General features: G+C 41.5%; 1 long non-coding RNA gene across 1 annotated transcript in view; it reads right to left on the minus strand.

Annotated features, from left to right (window-relative positions):
• Positions 1 to 15,636, minus strand: part of LOC134347671 (uncharacterized) — a 65,290-nt gene extending 49,654 nt beyond the window's left edge. The window contains exons 1-2 of the long non-coding RNA XR_010018227.1: positions 15,349 to 15,636; positions 5,423 to 5,497 (exon numbers count right to left, since the gene is read on the minus strand). This is a non-coding gene — a long non-coding RNA (uncharacterized LOC134347671). The remainder of the gene's footprint in view (positions 1 to 5,422; positions 5,498 to 15,348) is intronic.
• Between the last annotated feature and the right edge of the window lie 6,956 nt (positions 15,637 to 22,592).

A 22,592-nucleotide genomic window follows, 5' to 3' on the forward strand; every position in this document is an offset into this window, starting at 1 on the left:
AGGACTTAGCAGGATATGCACAGTAGAAAAACAATGCGTAGAATGTTGAAGTTACAAATTAACTATGTGATCGCCTTCGAAAGCGGGAATTCTTAAAAGTGCAATTTTCAACAAGTACCATTCGATCACATAATGGAGCAGAATCAAGATTATCAGAGTAAACTTGTTGTGCATTATTGAGTTGGGTTAAATATTTGAGTAAACTGGAATTCAGAAATTCTTGACTAAAATATGCGAAGATTGCTGATCAACTGAAGAAGATCCCATGAGTGTCTCCCGTGGTGATTCTATAACTCTTGCCAGTTTCAGCTCCTTACTCTTCTTTGAGCAGGTTTTAACTCATCTACGGGAAAGTCATCACGCTCTCAGTAAGGCCTGAGTTATCAGTCAAGATCTACGCTGTTGCATCAGCATGAATGATTGAATGTTTTAGCAGCAACATCACACATGTATTGCATGCCAATTAGTGTCACTGTTGTTTACCCTCGAGCTTCTGCAAGGAGTATCATCAGCTACATATCAACCAGTGAATTAGTTTCATAATGGACACGCTGCACGCATAAAAGTTCCAACTGCATTTTGCTACCGATTCCGCTTTCAATCTCATAAAAACACACACCTCATGATGAATTACTGAGCCATTATCCTCTCTGCATTCATTTTCCTCGTTTACCATTTTAAACATAAGTCAAATTCAATGTCTGAAAATGTTATCTATAGCTGTGTGTCTCTTCAGTTTTGCTCTTCATAATTAAATTCTGAATGCTAAAATGTTAATACAATCTCTGATATTGGTTTAGCATATTTATTTTAATCTTCTTATAAAGTTAATTGGTGACATTAATTAGAGCAGCAGACTCAATGGGCCAAATGGCTTAATTCTACTCCTGTGTCATATGTCTCATAAATAAAATGATGGATCATGATGTTCTTTGAGAAGTAAAGCCTGCAGAGATATTACACATATGGAGTCCTGTTGTGACGTTAGGGCAGTGTTGTATTGGAGTATAAAACAGCAGTCAAGTTGAGAAAAGCCTAATTTAATATAAGAGCTGTCAGGAACATCTGAAACCCTTACGGAAAAGGGTTATCACCCCTCAAACCTCCTCTGTTCCTTAATTATTATCACCTCCTTCCTACTGCCAGATTATGTCTTTTTGGAGTATAGTAGAAAGATGTTGTTACTGTATTTCATACGAAATCTATAAATTGCTGAAGATTCCACTCCACCACCCTTAATCATTATCAGGAAAGCACTAAATGGTTGTATAAAAAGAGTGAGTTGGGGATTTTAAAAATGTGATTACTCTTTTTGTCGTAAGGCATTTAATGTAGAATGTGGAATTTCGATTTGAGAGGTAACATACTTAAGCTTTTTTTCTGGGTCTTGAAAAGCTCAAAGGTCTCTTTGATGTAACATTACAGTTGAGAAAGGGAAATAAATGTTTTTGTGCTGAGAGCTTTTTGCACTCTTTTTTCGTTTCCTGCAGTATTGTTACATATTTCAACAATGACAAAAAACATGACTTTTGTAAAAATCACCATCATTCAAGGTGAAAGCAACGAAGAAGTACCAAGCTAGCTTTTAAAATTGTATTTTCTTTCTAGTTTACCTTAGCAGCCATGCACTATCATGAGCAGCCAATATAAAACTCCAAAGCCATGGTGATCTTTCAGTGCAGTAACAAGGTAACGTTTATGATCCAAGATGCCATCCTTCTCATCACAATTTCCCTTCAGTCACTTATTTCTGTTTGCACTTTCTAGAGCAAAAAATAAAGATTTGTCTTCTTACAGGCATTCAGAGTAGAACAAAGAAATACAATAGAATCAAACTTCAAATTCAAAGTTCAAAGTAAATTTATGATCAAAGTACATACTATATTTGTAGTCATATACAACCTTGAGCTTCAATTTTGTGGGCAATCACAGTAAATACACGAAGCACAATAGAATAAATCAAAGACTACACACAATAGGATGGATGACAACCAGTGTGCAAAAAAAACCATGCAAATACAAAATAGAAAGAAAAAAAAATCATATTAAATAAGCAATAAATATCAAGAGCATTCGATGAAAAGTCCTTGAAGGAGAGTCCATAGGTTGTGGGAACAGTTCAGTGATTGGGCCAGTGAAGTTGAGTGAAGTTATCCTCTCTGGTTCAAGAGCCTGATCGTTGAGGGATAATAACTGTTCCTGAACCTGGTGGTGTAATCCTGAGGCTCCTGTACCTTTTTCCTGATGGCAGCAGCGAGAAGAGGGCATGGCCTGGATGATGGGCATCCTTGATGATGGATGCTGCTTTTTTGCAACAATGCTCCATATATATGTGCTCAGTGGTTGGGTCAGCAACCACCTGGGTAAATGCAAATTATTGCATGTCAAAATGTGGGTAAGAAAGTTTTTTTCCAGAGCTTAGCACTTCAAAAGGTCAACCAGGAGCTGGAATTGAGAAGTTTAGTGCAGACCCACTGTGGGGTATAGGCTTCATCAGCAGGAAGGAAGCCAGGGATCAGAATTGACCTCTCTTTCCGTCTGATTATTTTCACTATGCTACCAAAGGCATGTGTTCAGTTTCTTCTTTGCATATTAAATTACATTGCTCAGGCAGGATGCTCTATTTGTGGGAGAATGAAGAAAACCACAGGAAGAGATTTCTGGCAGACAGAGAAGAAGATTACTGGATGTGTTCAAAGCCTCTCTGAGGTATTCTACTACATCAGTGTGAAGGGACCAGATGAGGCTTTAGGGTTATGAATGCCAAGGAACTTGAAGCTGCCTACCATCTCTACAGCAGGTCTGATAACGAACACAGGATTGTATTCACACCACACTTTTCACCCCCTACCCTGCCCCCACCCCACTTTCTTGGGTCAATAATTAATCAAATCTTTATGAAATCTTATCCTTGTTAACAGTTTCACAAGATTTATATGAAATTACGGTTCACATTTGTTTTCCACTTTCTGAAAAATGCAGAGCCTATAGATAAATAATGTTTATCATGAATCAAATGCAGCCCAATTTCAGAGAGAACCACTGATGAAAACTTGGGTCTACTTTATACCACTCAATATATTCACTCTCTTGATGCTGATGAAAAGAATCTTTATATGCTGTAGATTGTTGTAAGTGTCTTAACTAACTTTTTCAGAGAGTTTCTCTAACACAAAGGACTCTGCAGATATGGGAAATCTGGAGCAACACACACAAAATGATGGAGGAATTCAGCAATTCAGGTAGCATCTATGGAGGGGAATAAACAGTCAAGATCCTTTGTCGGGTCTCTGGTCAGGTTCTGATATGCTCGGTGTCCTCAAACCCACCCTTCACCAAATTCCCAAAATGCCTCACAAGATTGTTGTGATTCGGAGAAAAACAGAATCTACAGTCAGTGTCTAATTATGTAATAGCACAGTAGAGAGATATTCCATTACACAGTGCTGGTGAACTTCTTTTGGCTGGGTGTTGTAATATTACAGAAATCAGTCTCAAAGAAGCAATTCAGCGATGGCCAATCATCATGATTTACACCTACTGACTGGTGGTTAAACACAGCCTTAAAAGCAGACTGTACACATTTCTTTAATACCAGGTACCTGGTGAGGAGAAAACACTTGGTATCAAGAATCCAATCAAATCAGGTTTCATTGTCATTCAAACCATACATGGACACAGCTGAATGAGACAGCATTCCTCTGGGCCAGGGTGCAAAAACAATCGTGCGCATTCAAAATAACGAGAAAGGAAAACGAAAAGAAAGAACATAGTCACGTAAGAAAACATATTTTTAATCCAAATCTCTGAGCGACAAGTCCCTCAAATTGATGGTTCCTGGCAGCCCAGTCTGTAATTCCACTGATCCAACACTGGAGGGAGGCACTGATGAAAGAGACCACCACCAACCGAGCCAAGAAGCCAAACTGGAACGCAAGCCCAAGGACTGAGGCCTAATCCTCACTACAACTGAGGTGACACTTGCCGCCTGTTTCTCCACCACACTAGGGAAGCAGGCCTATGGCAATCAATGTCCAACAGGCTCTCTCAATTGCAAAAGGAACATCCAAGACAGTCATTCATGGTTTCATTATACACAGGCTTCACACAAACTGGAAGGCACCAACTCTGGTGGCTCAGAGTAGCAGGCAGTAGCATGGTCTGCACCCGGGTCAGCTCTTCTGAAACCAATCCTGCTTCTACTGCGGCCTGACAACCCAACATGAATCTCCAGGCCCAACGGCCCAACTCAACATCCCCAGCCCAATGCCCTGTCTTGATTTTCCAGGCTCGACAGGCCAACTCGCAATCTCCAAACCAGCGGCCATCTCTTACAACACCCCAGCCAGCTACTCCGAACTATGAGCAACTCATTGACATGGTGAACCTGCTGTACACAAAGTTATTGGAGTCAAAAATAGTCTTACTATGTATAAAAACACATTTAACAAGGAAAATGGCAACTTCAGTTGGCCCCCGAGAGCGCACTGCATGTATACCTGCTGCCATCTTACCGGTAGAAAACACTGTAAAGATCTTTTGCTGAAATAATAAACAAGAGAAAATCTGCAGATGCTGGAAATCCAAGCAACACATAGAAAATGGCGGAGGAACTCAGCAGGCCAGGCAGCATCTACAGAAAAGGGTACAGTCGACATTTCAGGCAGAGATCCTTCAGCAGGATGGCTGAGGGGTCTTGGCCCGGAACATTGACTGTCCTGTTTTCCATTGATGTTGCCTGGCTTGCTGAAATGATAATATGTTTCTTGATCAGAGTTATATATCACTTCAGTATTATCTCTATGCAGAATGAGTATGTGATTTACAGTGCTTTCATCTTTTAGCTTTTGTGCATTTGAAGCTCAAATCATACTTAACTCTGAGGTAACATTGCTGATTGCAAATCAAAGTTCATTAGAAAACACTTATCATCAGTGCAGGTGAAATAGTGTTATGGCAGCCCTGGTGATAGTATATGAAACACCCAGCAGTGATATTTCCTCATACAATGCTCTTAAAACAGCAGATTGTACTATTATTCTAAGCCTTGTCTATAACTGTTGGTGACTCATTGATAAGAATGGAAATCTTCAAGAGCACCTTGCTGTTGTTTCGTAAGTTACCCAGGATAGTACTTGCTTATGGTGGGTTTGTTGTGCATAAGTATGACCAAGTGATCAGTGCCATAAACTATCAGTGTTTGAGTGGTTTAAAATAGCTACTGAAAAAGTTTTTGGCTGAGAATTATTCCAATAATGTGAACTTCCATGGGCTCAGTAGTTGATTGGAAACCGGTTGCTCTTCCTCACCCATGAGTCATTAGGTTGCACTCAGTGAATAATGAATACCATGGCGATCCAATGGATTCAGGGCTCTTTCCTTATTTTGGATTTCCCAAAAGAAAATAATTGCTTGACCTCACCTCCTTCCTGCTGGGCTGCAGCCTACATCCTCCGTGGTGGACTAATCACAAGGGTGGCGTTAGCAACCAGGACAGCTGCCAAAGAGAAACAGTTACAAAACAAATGTCACGCAGCATGGTTCCCCAACTATTCTGTAATCTATTTGTTATGATTTATGGAATACAGCAAAGGAAAAAGTATTTCAACCCTGGATAGATAGATAGATAGATAGATAAACATGTTCTTGATCCCAAAGGAAATTACAGAGTCACAGTAACATTACAAGTGCACAGATAGACAAATATTAGAAGAGAAGTAAGAAAGAATAAAAAATAAATTACCTCAAGCAGTCTAACAAGAGAGGGTCATCACTTCCCCAGCTATAGTTTGACTCATTTAAAAGCCTAATGGCTGAGGGTAAGAATGACCTCATATAGCACTCTTTAGAGCAATGTAGTCGTCTTAGTCTTTTACTAAAAGTGCTCCCCTGTTCAGCCAAGGTGGCATGCAGAGGGTGAGAAACATTGTCCAGAATTGCCAGGATTTTCCAGAGGGTCTCTTTTTCAGAGGTTCTACCACTGCCTTTTGTGTGTCCAGCTTGACTCCAATAACGGAACCAGCCTTTCTAATCAGTTTATTGAGCCTGCTGACATCTCCCATGTTGCCTCAGCACACCACCGCATAGAAGATTGTACTGGTGACAACAGACTGATAGAACATGTGAAGGAGAAGCCTGCATACTCCAAAGGACCTCAGTCTCCTCAGGAAGTAGAGGTGACTCTAGCCTCTGTGTTGGTGCTCCATTCAAGTCTGTCATCCAGGTGCTCCCCCAGGTACTTGTTAGTCCTCACCACATCCATGTCCTCACCATCTGTAGTAACAGGGAGCAGTGCAGGCTTAGTCTTCCTAAAGTCCATCACCATCTCCTTGGTCTTACTGACGTTGAGCTGCAGATGATTCAGCTTGCACCATTTGACAAAGTCCTCCACCAGGGCCCTGTATTCATCCTCCTGTCCTCCCTATATACACCTAACTATTGCTGAGTCATCAGAGAATTTCAGCAAATGACATGACTCAGTGTTGTATTTAAAGTCTGAGGTAAACAGGATAAATAGGAAGGGAGCCAATACAGTCCCCAGTGGGGCCCCAGTGCTGCTTATAGCCATGTCTGACACACAGCTCTGAAGCTGCACAGACTGTGGTCTGCCAGTCAGGTAGTCCATTATCCAGGATAGAATGAAAGTGTCAACCTGCATTGAACGGAGATTATCCCCCAGCAATGAGGGCTGCATGGTATTGAAGATACTTGTGAAATCAAAAAAAGATAATCCTCACAGTGTTACCCTGCTTATCCAAATGGGAGTATGCTCTGTTCAGCAGGTAGATGACAGCACCATCAACTCCAGTGTGTTCCTGGTAGACAAACTACAGGGGATCAAGGGCTGATCTGACCAGGGGTTGGAGGTGAGCCATGACCGGCCTCTCTAGTATCAGGGCCACTAGAGAGTCATTCAGGATTTTCAGCTGGCCCTTCCTGGTTACTGGGACCACACATGATGTTTTCCACACAGTCGGGACACTTTCCAAGCTGAAACTGTGCTGGAGTACACCGCACAGCTGCTCAGCACACTCCTTCGGGGCCTTGGTGTTCACACCATCTGGTCCCAATGCTTTGCCATGTCGGAGTTTCCTCAGAGATCACCTCACCTGCTCAGTAGTGCAGGTGAGTCCATGATGACTGGGGGGGGGGGTTAGTGGAAGGTAGGGACTGGGAGAGGTGAAGATGAGAATGATAGTTAGTATGTGGAGGTATGGATGGAGAGGAAGTAGACAGTGGTTCTGTGTTGTTCATCCACATGTTGAACTGGAGGAGGGAGGAGGGGAGACGTTGATGCTGAGGGAGTACTGGGTGCCTCGGCACCTAGACTGGTGTGCTGAGAGGGGTGTGAACAGGAGGGCGGTTGTCAAACCTATTGAAGAATTGGTTTAACTCATTAGGCCATTCACAGCTGCATTCAGAGGCTCTACAGCTAGGCTGATTGAAGCCACTGATGTTCCTCATGGCTGTCCACACCTCCCATGTGCGACTCTGCCCAAGCTTGTTCTCCAGCTCTCCCCTGTGTTCCTCTTTAGCCACCCTGATCTTCTCCTTTAGCTCCCTCTGCACGTTTCAATTCTTCCTTGTCTCCTGATCCTAAGCCTCTCTTTCTGTGAGTTGAGAAGAGCCTTTAGATCAGCCATTCTCAACGGGGGCCATATGGCCCCCTTGGGGGCCCTGGCATATTTGAAGGGGCCACTGACTGAAAATTGTGAGAAGGGAAGCCCCAAAGTTTTATGGGGGCCCTGGTAACTGAACCGATGAAACACCCAAGCAGCAGCATTCATTGGAGTCAATAGCTTCCCTCCTATTTATAATATCTTTCCAACACACCCTTTGAATTCGGCGCACCTGGTAAATTCATCTCTTAAGCTCCCCCTGCACAGCCTCAGTCGCGAATCAGACTGCACCGGGTCAACGTATTCAATCAAGGGTTCTCGCATCCATTATCGCCATCCTCCGAAGATCAGCGTGTCTTGCTAGGCCTTTTTTAGCCTAGTAACTTGAAAGTATTTGTGTTTGGATATATTATACATTAGGGTAGGTTGTGAAAAGTGTTTATTACTGCATATGAACTCACCAAAAAAAAAATCCCTGGCTCCAGGTAACAGCATTTTTGTCAGTAATGTATCTGTATTTCACACGCTTATTATTTTCAGAAATAATTCTACCCATGAGTTCCTTGCTGAGAAAAAGTGTCGGCAGTATTCAGTGGAATACTTATCATATGGTTTCATTGCATTTCCACAAAACCCATCTTTGCCCATGTGTTTGAACTGTATGACTACACTGTCAAATGAGAGCATGAGGCCAAGCAAATTGAAAAAATATTTGGATACCTCGCATCCAGAGAAGAAGGATAAACACTAAGATTTCTTCAAAAACCTTCGAGATAATTTCGAGAGAAGGCCAACGCTGAAGCAAATGCTTACTCAAACGTCACAGAAATTAGAGAAGGATCTTGTTGCATAATACAAAATTAGTAAACTGATTGCTAAAACTGGAAATGCTCACAACATTGGTGAGTCGCTTATCCTGCCTTCATTGTCCATAATAATATCTGATATCATGAATTTGAGTGCCAGAGAAACAATTCAGGCAATTCCTTTGAGTAATTCTACCGTTGCCAGAAGAATCAATGAGATGGCACGGGACATTGAAGAGGAATTGGTCAGTTATTACAATCCAAGAAATTCTCTTTACAATTAGACAAAACTACTTTACAAGATAACGACGCACTTCTCGTGGCTTATGTGAGATTCTGGAATGGAAACAAACTGATGGAAGAAATGTTGTTTGCCAGGAAGATTAAAATGGATACTAAGGGACTGTCTATTTTTGAAGAAGTCAAAAGTTACTTAAGCAAGAACAATATTCCAATGGAGAACATAATTGCTTGTGCAACTGATGGTACCGCTTCTATGGTTGGCCGATACAGAGGATTCATCGCCCATCTAAGAAGAGTTATACCTTCTGTCTTTACTATTCATTGCGTCATTCACAGGGAGCACCTAGTAGCTAAAAACTTAGGAGGACGTCTCAATCTTTCATTTTCAGTTGTCATAAAGGCTGTAAAGGTTGTCATCAAATTCCATGCCCTTCAGGATCGTCTTATCCAGTAGCTGTGTGAAGAAAATGATGAAGACTTCCAGACGCTGCTACTGCATACCAAGGTGAGGTGGCTTCCCAAGGGAAACTGTCTAAAACATTTTGTTACACTCTGGGACACTACAGTTTCCTTCATGTCTGATAAAGAGCATGGAGAAAGACTTGTTGATGCTAAGGCGGACATATTTTGAAAGAGGGGGCCCTGGAACTTGAGAAGAGCTCCTAAGGGGGCTGTGGCCAAAAAACGATTGAGAATCACTGCTTTAGATCACTGGTGACCCATGGATTGTTGTAGGGGAAGCAGCAAACAGTCCTTGATGGGATAACAGTGATGTAATCAGTGAATGGATTAGATAGATGACCATCAAGAGATGATTCAATTTCATCACCTTCTATGAAAATGCATTTCCTTTTAGCATCCCATTTCTAGTAGCAAGCTAAACTATAAAAAAATGTAAATATTTCAAGCACATGTTATGCATTCTGGAGGGACACTTACTGAAGGTGTTGCCTTGGTGCACCCAGAATCTCATTAAGGCCATGATGGATGGGGACCCACTGCAGGACTTATCCGTACTCTTGATTTGTATGAGAACAATTTTAAGGGCAGCAGAGTGAGAGTGCTTTTATTATTTATTGAAACAAGGGTGAGAGTGACAAGATGACAACTTACTGGCCATCATCATGTTCCCCAGGAAAGTGACATTGATCAGTGGTGCCTTGACCACTGTGGTCTTCATAGTGAAACTAGCTCAGGGAAGTTGGAGAGAGCATGGCACAGAAATCCAAGTTACCAATGGCATTTAAAATGAACCATTACAAAGGCGTGTGTCGGCAGGGAGCGGGGTGGGGGGGGGCGCGCGTTGCCTGGCATAATCTGTACCTGACCCAGAATCTCCACAACTGCTTTATCCTGGAAGCCCCAGGTTCAATCTAGAAAAGTGCACAGGAGCAGTCCCCAAAGTTCATGTTGCAGTCAGGGCTGTACGTCAAACTGCACCCTGAGTAACTCAGTGTAATTAAAGTCAATCAACATTATCCTTTATCTGCAGGTGACCTTCTCCTCACCATCATGGACAGCCAACAGCAGAAAGCATGGGTTCATCAAAGGATTAGCAGTTTCAAGTTCACATCTGAAGATCTGCCCTGGGCCCAACATATTGATGCAATTACAAAGAAGGTGTGACAGCAGCTAACAAAAAGGAGAAAATCTGCAGTAGATTGGGAAAATCAGGTTGGTATGGGATTACAAGAGGGAGAATTTCTAGAAAGCCTACAAGGTGGCTTTTTAGAGCAGATCATGACTGAGCTCACTAGGATATCAGCTATTCTGGATTGAGTGTTGTGTAATGAACTGGAAATGATTAGAGCTTAAGGTAAAAGAACCCTTATGGTTAAGTGATCATAATATGATCAAATTCACCCTGAAATTTGAGAAGGAGAAGCTAAAGTCAGATGGATCAGTATTACAGTGGAGTAAAAGGGCAAGGAAATGGCAGAAAAACTGAATAAATATTTTGCATCAGTCTTCACTGTGGAAGATGCTAGAAGTATGGTGGAAGTTCCAGGTGCCAGGGGTCCTGAAGTGTGTGAAATTACCATAATTAGAGAGAAGATTCTTGGGAAACTGAAAGGTCTGAAGGTAGGTAAGTCATCTGGACCAGATGGTTTACACACCAGGGTTCTGAACGAAGTGGCTGAAGAGATCATGGAGGCATTAGTAATGATCTTTCAAGAATCATTAGATGCTGCAATGTTTCCGGGAGAATGGAAAATTGCAAATGTCATTCCACTCTTCAAGAACGGAGAGAGGCAGAAAAAAGGAAACCATAGGCCATTTCTTCTGACCTGAGTGGTTGGGAAAATGTTGGAATTGATTATCGAGGATGAAGTCTCAGGGTACTTGAAGGCACAGGATAAAGTAGGCCATAGTCAGCATGGTTTCCTCAAAGGAAAATCTTACCTGACAATCTGTTGGAATTCTTGCAAAAAAAATAACAAGCAGGATAGACAAAAGAGAATTGGTTGATGTTGTATACTTGGATTTTCAGATGACCTTTGACAAGGTGCCACACATGAGACTGCTTAGCAAGCTATGAGCCCATGGTATTACAGGAAAGATTCTAGCATGGATAAAGCAGTGGCTGATTGGCAGGAGGCAAAGTGTGGGAATAAAGGGAGTCTTTCACGGCTGGCTGCCAGTGACTAGTGATGCTCCACAGGGGTCTGTGTTGGGACTGATTCTTTTTACATTATATGTCAATGATTTGGATGATGGAATTGATGGCTTTGTTGCAAAGTTTGCAGGTGATATGAAGATAGGTGGAGGTTCAGGTAGTTTTGAGGAAGTAGAGAGGCTACTGAAGAATTTAGACAGATTAGGAGAATAGACAAAGAAATGGCAGATGGAATACAGTGTTGGGAAGTGTATGGTCTTGCACTTTGGTAGAAGAAATGAAAGGGTTGACTATTCTCTAAATGGAAAGAAAATGCAAAAAACTGAGGCTCAAAGGGACTTGGGAGTCCTTGTGTAGGATACCCTAAAGGTTAATTTGCAGGTTGAGTCTGTGGTGAGGAAGGCAAATGTAATGTTAGCATTCATTTCAAGAGGACTAGAATATTCAAGCAAGAATGTAATGTTGAAACTTTATAAAGCACTGGTGAGGCTTCACTTGGAGTATTGTGAGCAGTTTTGGGCCCCTTATCTTAGAAAGGATGTGCTGAAACAAAAGAGGGTTTGATGGAAGTTCACAAGAATGATTCCAGAATTGAATGACTTGTCATATGAAGAGTGTTTGATGGCTCTGTGGCTGTATTCACCAGAATTTAGAAGAATGAGAGGTGACCTCATTGAAACCTATCGAATGGTGAAAGGCCTTGATAGCGTGGGTGTGGAGAGGACATTTCCTCTGGTGGAAGAGTCCAGAATCAAAGGACGCAGTCTCAGAATAGAGGAACAAACTTTTCGAATAGGAATGAGGAGAAATTTCTATAGCCAGAGAGTGATGAATGTCTGTGGAATTCTTTGCCACAGGCAGCTGTGGAGGCCCAAACTTTATGTATATTTAAAGCAGAGGTTGATAGATTCCTCACTGATCAGAGCATGAAGGGATATGGGCAGATGGCAAGAGATTGGGGCTGAGAGGAAAATTGGATCAACCATGGTGAAATGGCAGACCAGACTCAATGGGCCAAATGGCCCAATTTTGCTCCAATGTCTTATGGTCTTATAGCCTTATAAAATGCTGGAGGAACTATGCAGGCCAGTCAGTGTCAATGGAAAAGAGTAAACATTCAATATTTTGGGCCAAGACTCTTCATCAGGACTGGAAAAAAGAGATAAGGTCAGAGTAAGAAGGTGGGTGGAGGAGAGGAAGTAGGTAGGCAGAGTAGATGAAACTGGGAGAAGTGGCAGGGGGTGAATAAAACAGCTGGGAAATCAATTGGTGAAAGAGATAAAGGGCTGAAGAAGGGGGGATCTGATAGGAGAGGACAGAAGGCCATGGAAGGAAGGAAAGGAAGAGGAGCGTCAGAGAGAGCTGATGGGCAGGTGAGCAAATAAGATGAGAGAGGGAATTGGGAATAGGGACTGATGAGGGTTCGGGTCAATTACTGGAAGTTTGGGGAATCGATGTACGTGCCAACAGGTTGGGGGCTACCCAGACGCAATACAAGGTGTTGCTCCTCCAACCTGTGTGACCTCATCACGGAGTAAAGGAGGCCATGGACTGACATGTTGGAGTGGGAGTGGGAAGTGGTCTTGAAACGGGTTGCCACCAGGAGATCCCACTTTTCCTGGTGGATGAAGCATAGGTGCTCAGCAAAACAGTCTCCCAATCTACGTTGGATCTCACTGATACGGAGGGGGCCCCACCCAGAGCACCAAATACAGTCAATGATCCCAACAGGCATACAGGTGAAGTGTTGCCTCACCTGGAAGGATGTTTGGGGCCCTGAATAGCAGTGAGGGAGGAGGTGTAGGGGCAGGTGTGTTCATTGTTCCACTTGCAAGGATAAATACCAGGAGGAAGATCCATGGGGAGGGACGAATGGACAAGGGAATCATATAGGGAGCCATCCCTGTGGAAAGTAGGGGAGAGAGAAAGATATACTTAGTAGTGAGATTCCGTTGGACATGGCAGAAGTTATGTAGAATCATGTGCTGGACACGGAGCCCGGCATTGATTGTGGAGGAAGGAAATCCTCTTTCTTTGAAGAAGGACATCTCGTTAGTTCTGGAATGAAAAGCCTCATCTTGAGAGCAGATACTACAGAGGAATTGAGAGAAGGGAATGGCATTTTTACAAATGACAGGGTGGGAAGAAATATAGTCCAGGTAGCTGTGAGATCAGTGGATTTATAAAAGACATCGGCGGATAAACTGTTTCCAGAGAGAGAGAGACAGAGAGATCAAGAAAGGGGAGGGGGTGTTGGAAATGGACCAGGTAAATTTGAGGGCAGGGTGGAAGTTGGAGGCAAAGTTGATGAAGTCGACGAGCTCGGGATGACTGCAGGAAGCAGCACCAATGCAGTTGTCGATGTAGTGTAGAAGAAGTGCGGGATGATCACCGGTGTAAGCTTTTACAGTTCCACATAGCCAACTAAAAGGCAGGTGTAGCTGGGACCCATGCAAGTGCTCATGGCTACACCTTTTGTCTGAAGGAAGTGGGAGGAGCCAAAGGAGAAATTATTGAGAGTGAGAACCAGTTCCGCGTGATGGAGGGGAACTGTCCAGAAAGAAGCGGTGGGCTTTGAGGCCTTCCTGATGGGGGAATAGAGGTGTAAAGGGTCTGGATATCCATTGTGAAAGTGAGACGACCAAGGCCAGGGAACTTGAAGTTATTGAAAAGTTCAGGAGTGTTTGAAGTGTCACAGATGTAGGTAGGAAACAACTGAACCAGGGGGAGGAAACAGAGTCCAGGTTTTATCCCTGGACAAGTGCAGACCTGGTGAGGGAAATGGAATCTGGGGGAGTGCAAAATAGGCCCAATGAGAGAGGAATGATAATCAGGGTGATAAGAGGGCAGACTCGGTGAGGAAGAAGCAGGAGTCTTGGGAAGGTGAGGAGCAAAGGCCAGGTCTGCTGAAAGAAGATGTCTGTTTTGTTGCCACACATGTTACAGAAAATGCTGCAAGTCCTCAGCAGGTCAAACAGCGTATGCACCTGATGAAAAATATTGACCGTAAACATTAACTCTATTGCAGATACATAGGGTCTTTTAAGAGCCTCTTAGATTTTTTACATGGAGCTTAGAAAAATAAAGGGCTATGCGCTAGGGAAATTCTAGGCAGTCTCTAAAGTAGGTTACATGGTCGCACAACTTTGTAGGCCAAAGGGCCTGTAATGTGTTGTAAATTTCTATGTTTTATGTATGTTATGTTCTGTTTCTGTCTTCACAGATGCTGACTGACCTGTTGAGCAGACCTAGCACTTTGCTTTCTATTTCAGGCTTGTATCGATTTTGCTCAAGAACAACTCCAAAGAGCTTCACTGGGTATAAAAGTAAGCTGATATCTGTACATCAGGTTGATAGAAGTTATGAGTCCAGCAATCAGAATTCACAGTGAGCCACTTATGCTTCAACCACTATCTATTGTACATAATGATGAGTAGAAGGATTAGAGAAGATATGAAGAGGAATGTTTTCACCCAAAGTTTGCAGGAACCTTGAACTTGCTGCCTGAGAGAACCATCGTCACATTTAGACAGTGCTTGTAGACCCATGTGCACATCAAGCACTGAAGTGAACAACAAACCTGGTGCTGGAATGTAGGACTAAACTGTTTGGCTTATTCAGCTAATTTTTGACCAGCACAGACCCCCTCTCCATTATAAATTTTCCATGATTCGTGGTTCTACAATTGAGTATAGTGATAATATCCGTGTACGACACTGTAATAGATATCGATTAAGCCTTCTCTACATCATCAACTCAACCATTGTGAAATACTGCAGTTTTATGGTATTGTCACCAAAACTAATACAACTCACTGCCTATTGCTTCAAAGCCAGCTCTGTGCTAGTGTGTGTATAGAGCTTCTAAAAAGGAGGTGAATTACAATTTTACGAAGTCATTGAAAAAGCATTTAGAGTCAATTGACTTCCATAAATATGGATAGAGATTAAAGCCATAGAATTTTATAATTAAGATCTGTAATTTATACAAAGAGGATTTTAATGCAAATAAACTACAGATTTAAACACAGGTTCATATAAAATCATTCCATTAAAGCACTCACCAAACCAATGTTTTCTCTCATACATCAATTTCCATTTCAGCAAATATGTATTTTTAGCTCTTGCCGGTAAACTGGAAGTAGAGTTGAAGGTTTTTGTTTGGTTCTTCTTTGTTAATTTTAAGTCATATTATCTTGGGATTATCTGAGCATAGTCATCAGCAATGCTTAATGTACTTTACAGTACTAAAGGTCCACACGGTGCACTAAAGCTCCAAACCATTGAAAGTTGCCAAATTACTAATTTAATAATGCATAGCATTCTAAAAAATCCATAAAGCAGCAGCAAGCAATAACTGTACGCTGACAAAATATAGTTACAGTCTATTTGCAGCATGACCTGGATTCTCAGAATAGACTTCAGAAATTTAGCACAGGGCTCTTAAGCAGAATACAAATGGAATCTCCCTGGCATTGTGAATTCCAGACAGGTTCACTGGCATTAATGAGGTAAGAATCACAAGATGATTGTTTACAGACAGCTGCATTTCACTAACAATTTAAAGCACATATACCAACAAATAGTTTAAAACAGAAATTGAAAATTGTTAACCTTTTAAAAGTGATTCTGTGGCACTGTCTGGTAATGTATTATTTAATTACATGCTGAAGTAAGATTTTAAATTTGAACGCATTGGAAGCTCCCAGGCATATTTTACTAGGTGCAGGCACTATATAAATCTGTGGTATTGTTATATTTTTGTTTTGTTTAGGACCGTGCTGTTTTTAAATTTGTTGCTATTCACAATTTTCTATCAGGATATTTGTCAGAGTCTGAGTATAAGTTTCTTAGGTCGAGGTATGAACTAGAAATCAAGTGGAACCTTTGATGTACTTTATTGATTGAAGACACTTTGGGCATATGGCGAAACACTGAAATAATTAAGCTTCTTTATTATTCAGGTATGATAAGTATTAGAAAAGATATCATTGCATCCTCTTCAGATATCATGCTTTTAAAAGTTAAAAAAATGGAGCAGTGAGAAGTCACAAGTCAAAATCAAAGTTTATTGTCATATAAGTAAATCCATGTATGCACAGGTGCAATGAAAAACTTACAGCAGAACCATGGGGACAGTAGCATCATATAAGCAGCATTCATATAAATTAAACATACAATATACACAATTTATTACAAAAAAAGTAGAACACAATTAGAACAAGATGTGTGTGCATGAAATGGAAGGATATGGACATTATCTGGGCAGGAGGGATTAGTTTAGTGCGCATTTGAACAAACAACAAAGAACAGCACTGCATAGTACAGAACCTTCGGCCCATGATGTTGTGCCCACCTCGTATGTACTCCAAGATCAATCTAATGTTTCCCTCCCACTAAACGCTCCATTTTTCTTTCATCCATGTGTCTATCTGAGAGAATCTCAAATATCCTTAATGTATCAGCCACTTCTATCACCCCTGGAAGCACATTCTGCGCACTCAACACTCTCTGTGTACAAAACCAACCTCTGATGTAACCTCTATACTTTCTTCCAATCACCTCTCATGTTAGCCATTTCCACCCTGGAAAAAAGGCACTAGCTATCCACTCAATTTCTGCCACTTATAATCCTATACACCTCTATCAAGTTACCTATCATCCTCCTACACTAAAAATAGAAAAGCCCTAGCTCACTCAGTCTATCAAGAATGAGCAACCATAGAAAATCAGCATTTTCCAGGGGTTAAATAAACATTTCATGACCGCCCAGCTTAGTCTATTGTGAGAGAAGCTCACTCCTATCATCAACACATACACTCCAAATCTGTCAGCACTAAATGTGGCCAAGGAGGACTTCTACAATGAACTCAAAAAATCTACTCTATCTATGTCTCTCATAATCTTATAAGCTTCTATCGGATATCTCCTCAACTTCGGCCGCTCCAGAGAAAATAACCCTTGTTTGCCCAATCTCTTGTAGTAGTGCATGCCCTGTAATCCATGCAGCATCCTGGTAAACCTCTTCTGCACCCACACTAAAGCCTCAACATCCTTCCTATAAATGGATGACCAGAACCGTATGCAGTACTCCAAATGCAGCCTCACTAGAGTTTTATAAATCTGCAACATAACTTCCCGACTTTTGTACTAAGTGCCCTGGCTAATAAAGGCAAGCATGCCATAAGCTGGCTTAACCACCCTATCAACTTCTGTAGCCACTTTCAGGGAGCTGTGAACTTGGACCCCAAGATCTCTCTGCTCATCAACACGGTTAAGAATCTTACCCTTAATGCTGTACTGTCTCTATATTTGACCTACCAAGGTGCAACGCTTCATATTTGACAGGGTAAATCTCCAACTTCCATTTCTCCACCCAAATCTGCAACTGTTCTATATCCCACTGATCTATAAGTCTCCTCGACCACCACACTCTGATTCAATGGGCAAGCCAGTATTGAATCCAAATGGCCAATTCACCATTGATACCATGCACCTTAATCTTCTGGATGAGCCTCCCATCAGGGACCTTGTCAAAACGCCTTACTAAAATTCATGTAGACAACATCCACAGCTCTACCTTCATCAATCGCCCTCATCATCTCATTAAAAATTCAAGCAAGATAGTAAAACACAACTTGTCCCATACAAAGCCATGCTGGTTCTCCCTTATTGGGCCATGGTTTTCTAAATGCTCATAAATCCTATTTCTAAGAATTCTCTCCAATATCTTCCCTACCACTGATGTGAGACTCACTGGTCTATAGCTTCCAGAATTATCCACGGTTCTCTTCTGAACAATGGAACAACATTAGCCACTTGCCAGACCTCCAGTACCTTGCCTGTGACTAGGGAGGACACAAAGATATTGGTCAGGGCCCCAGCAATTGATTGAGTTTTTTGAAGAGGTGACGAGGGTGATTGATGAAGGTTGAGCTGTGGGTGTTGTCTACATGGGTTTCAGTAAGGCATTTGACCAGGTCCCTCATGGGAGGCTCATCCAGAAAATCAAGTAAGATACTCATTAATGAATTCAACCACATCATTCACATCCAAGCATATGTTCCCCCCACCCCTTTATCCTTAGGTAGTCCCACCTTCTCCCTAGTTGGCCTCTTGCTCTCGATATATGTATAGAATTCCTTGGGATTCTCTTTAATCATACTTGCCAAGGCATTTGATGGCCTTTCCTACCTTTCTAATTTCCATTCTTAAGTTCCTTTCTGGTTTCTTTATAGCACTCAAGGATTCTGTTTGATTCTAGCTTCCTAAACTTTACATACTTTTCCTTTTCCTCCTTGACTAAATTCATCTCTGCTCTCAACATCCAAGAATCTCTTACCATGCCTTCTTTGTCTTTTCTTCTGACTGGAACATACCTGCCCTGTACTTTGTGCAGTTAGTCTTTAAACACCCTCCACACATTGGATTTGGACTTGCCCAAAAACAGCTCTTCCTAGTGAACTCTGCCTAGATCCTGCCTAATGTTCTCATAGGTTGCCCTGCTTCAGTTTAGTATCCTCCCACAAGCTCTGTGCTTATCCTTATCCATAGCTATCTTAAAACTTAAGGAGTTGTGATCACTGTTCCCTAGCTGCTCATGCACTGAAAGGTCAGTCACCTGGCCAGGCTCATTGCCCAACTCCAGATCCAATACAGTTGCTCCTCTTGTTGGAATATCTGCACACTGATTTAAGAAATCTCCCTAGATCCACCTAGTATAGGTTCCTGTGGTCGAGATGATCCACTGCAGAGTGAAGAGCCAGAGAAATGGCACCTGCAGTTAACCTGCTGTTAGGCAAATTGAAGTAGATCCAGGTTATCTCTCAGGCAGGAGATGACTTGCACCATACCAACCTCTCATTAAGGTTGATGTAAGTACCACCGGACAGTGGTCATTAAGGCATGTCACCACACTCTTCTTGGCTTCCATAAGCATCCTCAAATCTGTATGATGTCTAATCCATTTCTTCTTCTTCTCCTTCGTTGCTTGGTCTCATATCCTATGATTCTGTTAGCATCTAATAATTATTTGATCTCTGATACCTTGAATACTGTATGTTTCACAACTAGGCATTCGCAACAGTCTTGAGCAGATCATTCCAAATGTTGCTGACAATAAATTAAAATATTGCTCATTATCTCATACCTAAATAGCTAAGATGACACTCCTTAGTTCTATATTAGCCAACCAAGAAAAAAAGCCTCTCTTCTATGAACATCTCATCTATGTCCCTCTGACTTCACGGAAAATGAATCTCACCTTAAGTACAGAGATCAGACAACACAGAGTGCAGCAAGTGTGGTCTTGCCAAAAAATGTTGCATTCACACTGGGTTGGCATCTTAACAGGAGAGAGTAGTTTAAAAACATCTCTTAGTATTAATCAGATGTCTTTATAATAGAGCAACTTGTTAATTCTTTATAATGACACTTGAATGAAATCTTCTCAGAGTGATAGAAGACCCATTTCTACTCCCCACTTCTTGCATCTGTATTGTTAATGTCACTGGAAAATTTTCAAGCCCTTGTGTCCAGAAAGTGGTGGCATATTCTGTTTAGAACTTTTACAGTAAAATATTTCAGTTAAGGTGGCTCTTGAGACATCACAAGCCTAGAATTTTTAAGAAAATACAAAGCAATGCAAAATTAAATGCATAAATCATGTGTCTCCCCTAATGCTCCTACAATAAATGCTTTTATTGAGTTAAATCAAATTATAATTAGAAAATGGAAAGCAGGGTTTCTTGCAAGTAAATTTACAACCTTAAGGCAATAACTTACAATATGACAGTGATTTCTGCAAAAGCTGAAACATGAATTTGAGCATTGAAACCTCAATTTTGAATTATGCAACCACTGCAAATTTACTGAGATTAAATCAACACACATCAAAGCTGCTGGTGAATGCAGCAGGCCAGGCAGCATCTGTAGGAAGAGGTGCAGTCGACGTTTCAGGCCGAGACCCTTTGTCAGGACTAACTGAAGGAAGAGTGAGTAAGGGATTTCTGAGATTAAATGTTTTTTTTTTAATTGCTTCAGACAGGAAAAGAAAGACCTGCATTTCCCTAGCATCTTTTCTCATCCTCAAAGGCATTCTAGATTATTGTGTAAACAGTTAAATATTTCTAAAGTGCAGTCATGAGTGTAATGACAGAGCACAGCAGTCATTCTGAAATTCCCACGAACCAGATAATGACCTCATAATCTGGCCTGGTGACATTTATTGAAGGATAAACACTGATCAACCCATCAGGGATAAGTCCTTCTCCTTACTTGAATAGGCTCATGGGAACTTTTATTATCAACTGTTTTCTTATCAAATATTTTCTTACAACATTGAAGCAGGCCATTTGGCCCATTAAGTCTATTTTAGCTCTCAGACCAATCCCATCAATTACTTTCTCCTGTGTATTTCCCTGCTAGCTGTGCTCTCTCACATTGCATCACACAAGAGACTCAATGGAGCTTCAGTGTAACAGCTTATCCAAAGGATGGTGCCTCGGGGAGTGCCACCCCCCTCTGTGCTGCACTGGCGTAATCGGCTAAAGCAGGAGTGATGCGTTCAGCCAGGGCTGACACTTTAGCAGGGAGGGGAGATGGTTAATGTGATTCATAATAGATAGGTGTAATGCAGTCAACAAGTGCCAGTCTTCCACCAGACCAGGTCACAAGAAGGCTTAGGTGTCACCTTGGTGGTAACGTCAAACATAGGCAAGGCGGTGATATGTTGTATCTATGTTTGTATTCACATTATTGCCTACTGTCTGTTCCTAGCCATGTTCTTTGTCAAAACACAATGATAACTGGAGGAAAGTATCATTTTTTTCTCTCTTGGTTAGAGCTCCATTTTACTCAGATGGAGATATGAAAGGAGTGAGATAAGGTTTAAGACATTTGTTGCAATCTTCACAGCCAATTCATCATAAGTCTTATGGAAATCGTGATATGTAGCAGAGGATGCAGCAGTAGATATGATTCTTATGTGATGTTTATGAATAATCTACTTCCATTATTAGAGCTTTTACTATGTGTGTCATGTTGCTAAATCTTAGTAATTCATTCACAAAACATCCTTGTAATCACCTTTATGGAAGGAGTTACTTTATTTTCAGCCAGACTGATCTATTTGATCCTTTTTCTATTTTTAGATAACCATAGCAACAGACACGCATGAGAGATGAGAGTTCTTCATGAACAAAATACAAATAGCTATCTTGTAGAAAAAAAAGGCATCCACATGCTTAAAAAGCATTTGGGAGCCTAGAGTAATCAAATATGCAGGTCATTAGTGAAAGCGAGAGAGATGAGATGTGCTTTAAGCAAAATAACTGAAACTCAGAAAGGCTTATTGCACTGTGGAAGTGTACCGGACACCAACGGCTTCTATTTTTGATGAGGTAAAAGGTTTGCATTTCATATTGTAGCATTGTTTTATATTTAAATGAAACGTGAACATTTAAAGATACATCAATTCTATAAGAAAATAAGAAACAGGAGCAGGAGTCGGCCATCTGGCCCGTCAAGCCTGCTCTGCCATTCAATAAGATAATAGCTGATCTGTCTGTGGGCTCAGCTTCACCTTCCTGCCTTTTTCCCATAATCCTTAATTCCCTGCTATGCAAAAATCTATCTAACTGTGTCTTAAATATACTTAACAGAGTATCACCGTCTGCTTCCCTAGACAGAGAATTCCACAGATTCACTGATCTCTGGAAAAAGCAGGTTCTCTTCACCTCCACTCTAAATCAATTTCCCCAAATCTTGAGGCTATGTGGCCTGGTTCCACTCACACTTACCAGTGGAAATAACTTTCCTACCTCTATCTGATCTATCCCTTCATAACGCTATATGTTTTGATAAGATCCCCTCGCACTCTTCTGAATTCCAACAAGTATAGTCCCAAACAACTCAACTGATCTCCAGAATCATCCTTATGAACCTCTCCTGCACTGCCTCCAAAGGCAATATGTCTTTGTTCAAGTAGGGAGAACAGAACTACACACAGTACTCCAGGAGCAGCCTCACAATTACCCTGTACAGCGGCAGCATCAACCTCCTGCTCTTAAATTAAATCCCCCTCTAGCAATGAAGACCAATATTCCATTAATCTCCTTGATAATCGGTTGCACCTGCAAACCAGCCTTTTGCAATTCACGCACCAGCAGTCCAAAGTCCCTCTGTACAACAGCATGCTGCAATCTTTCGCCACTTAAATCATATTCTAATCTTCGATTTTTACTTCCAAAATAGGTGACATCACAGTTAGCAACATTGTAGTCCATCTGCTAGATGCTCACCCACTCAT

The sequence above is a fragment of the Mobula hypostoma genome, chromosome 6 (genome assembly GCF_963921235.1).
Source record: "Mobula hypostoma chromosome 6, sMobHyp1.1, whole genome shotgun sequence".
Taxonomy (NCBI): Eukaryota; Metazoa; Chordata; class Chondrichthyes; order Myliobatiformes; family Myliobatidae; genus Mobula; species Mobula hypostoma.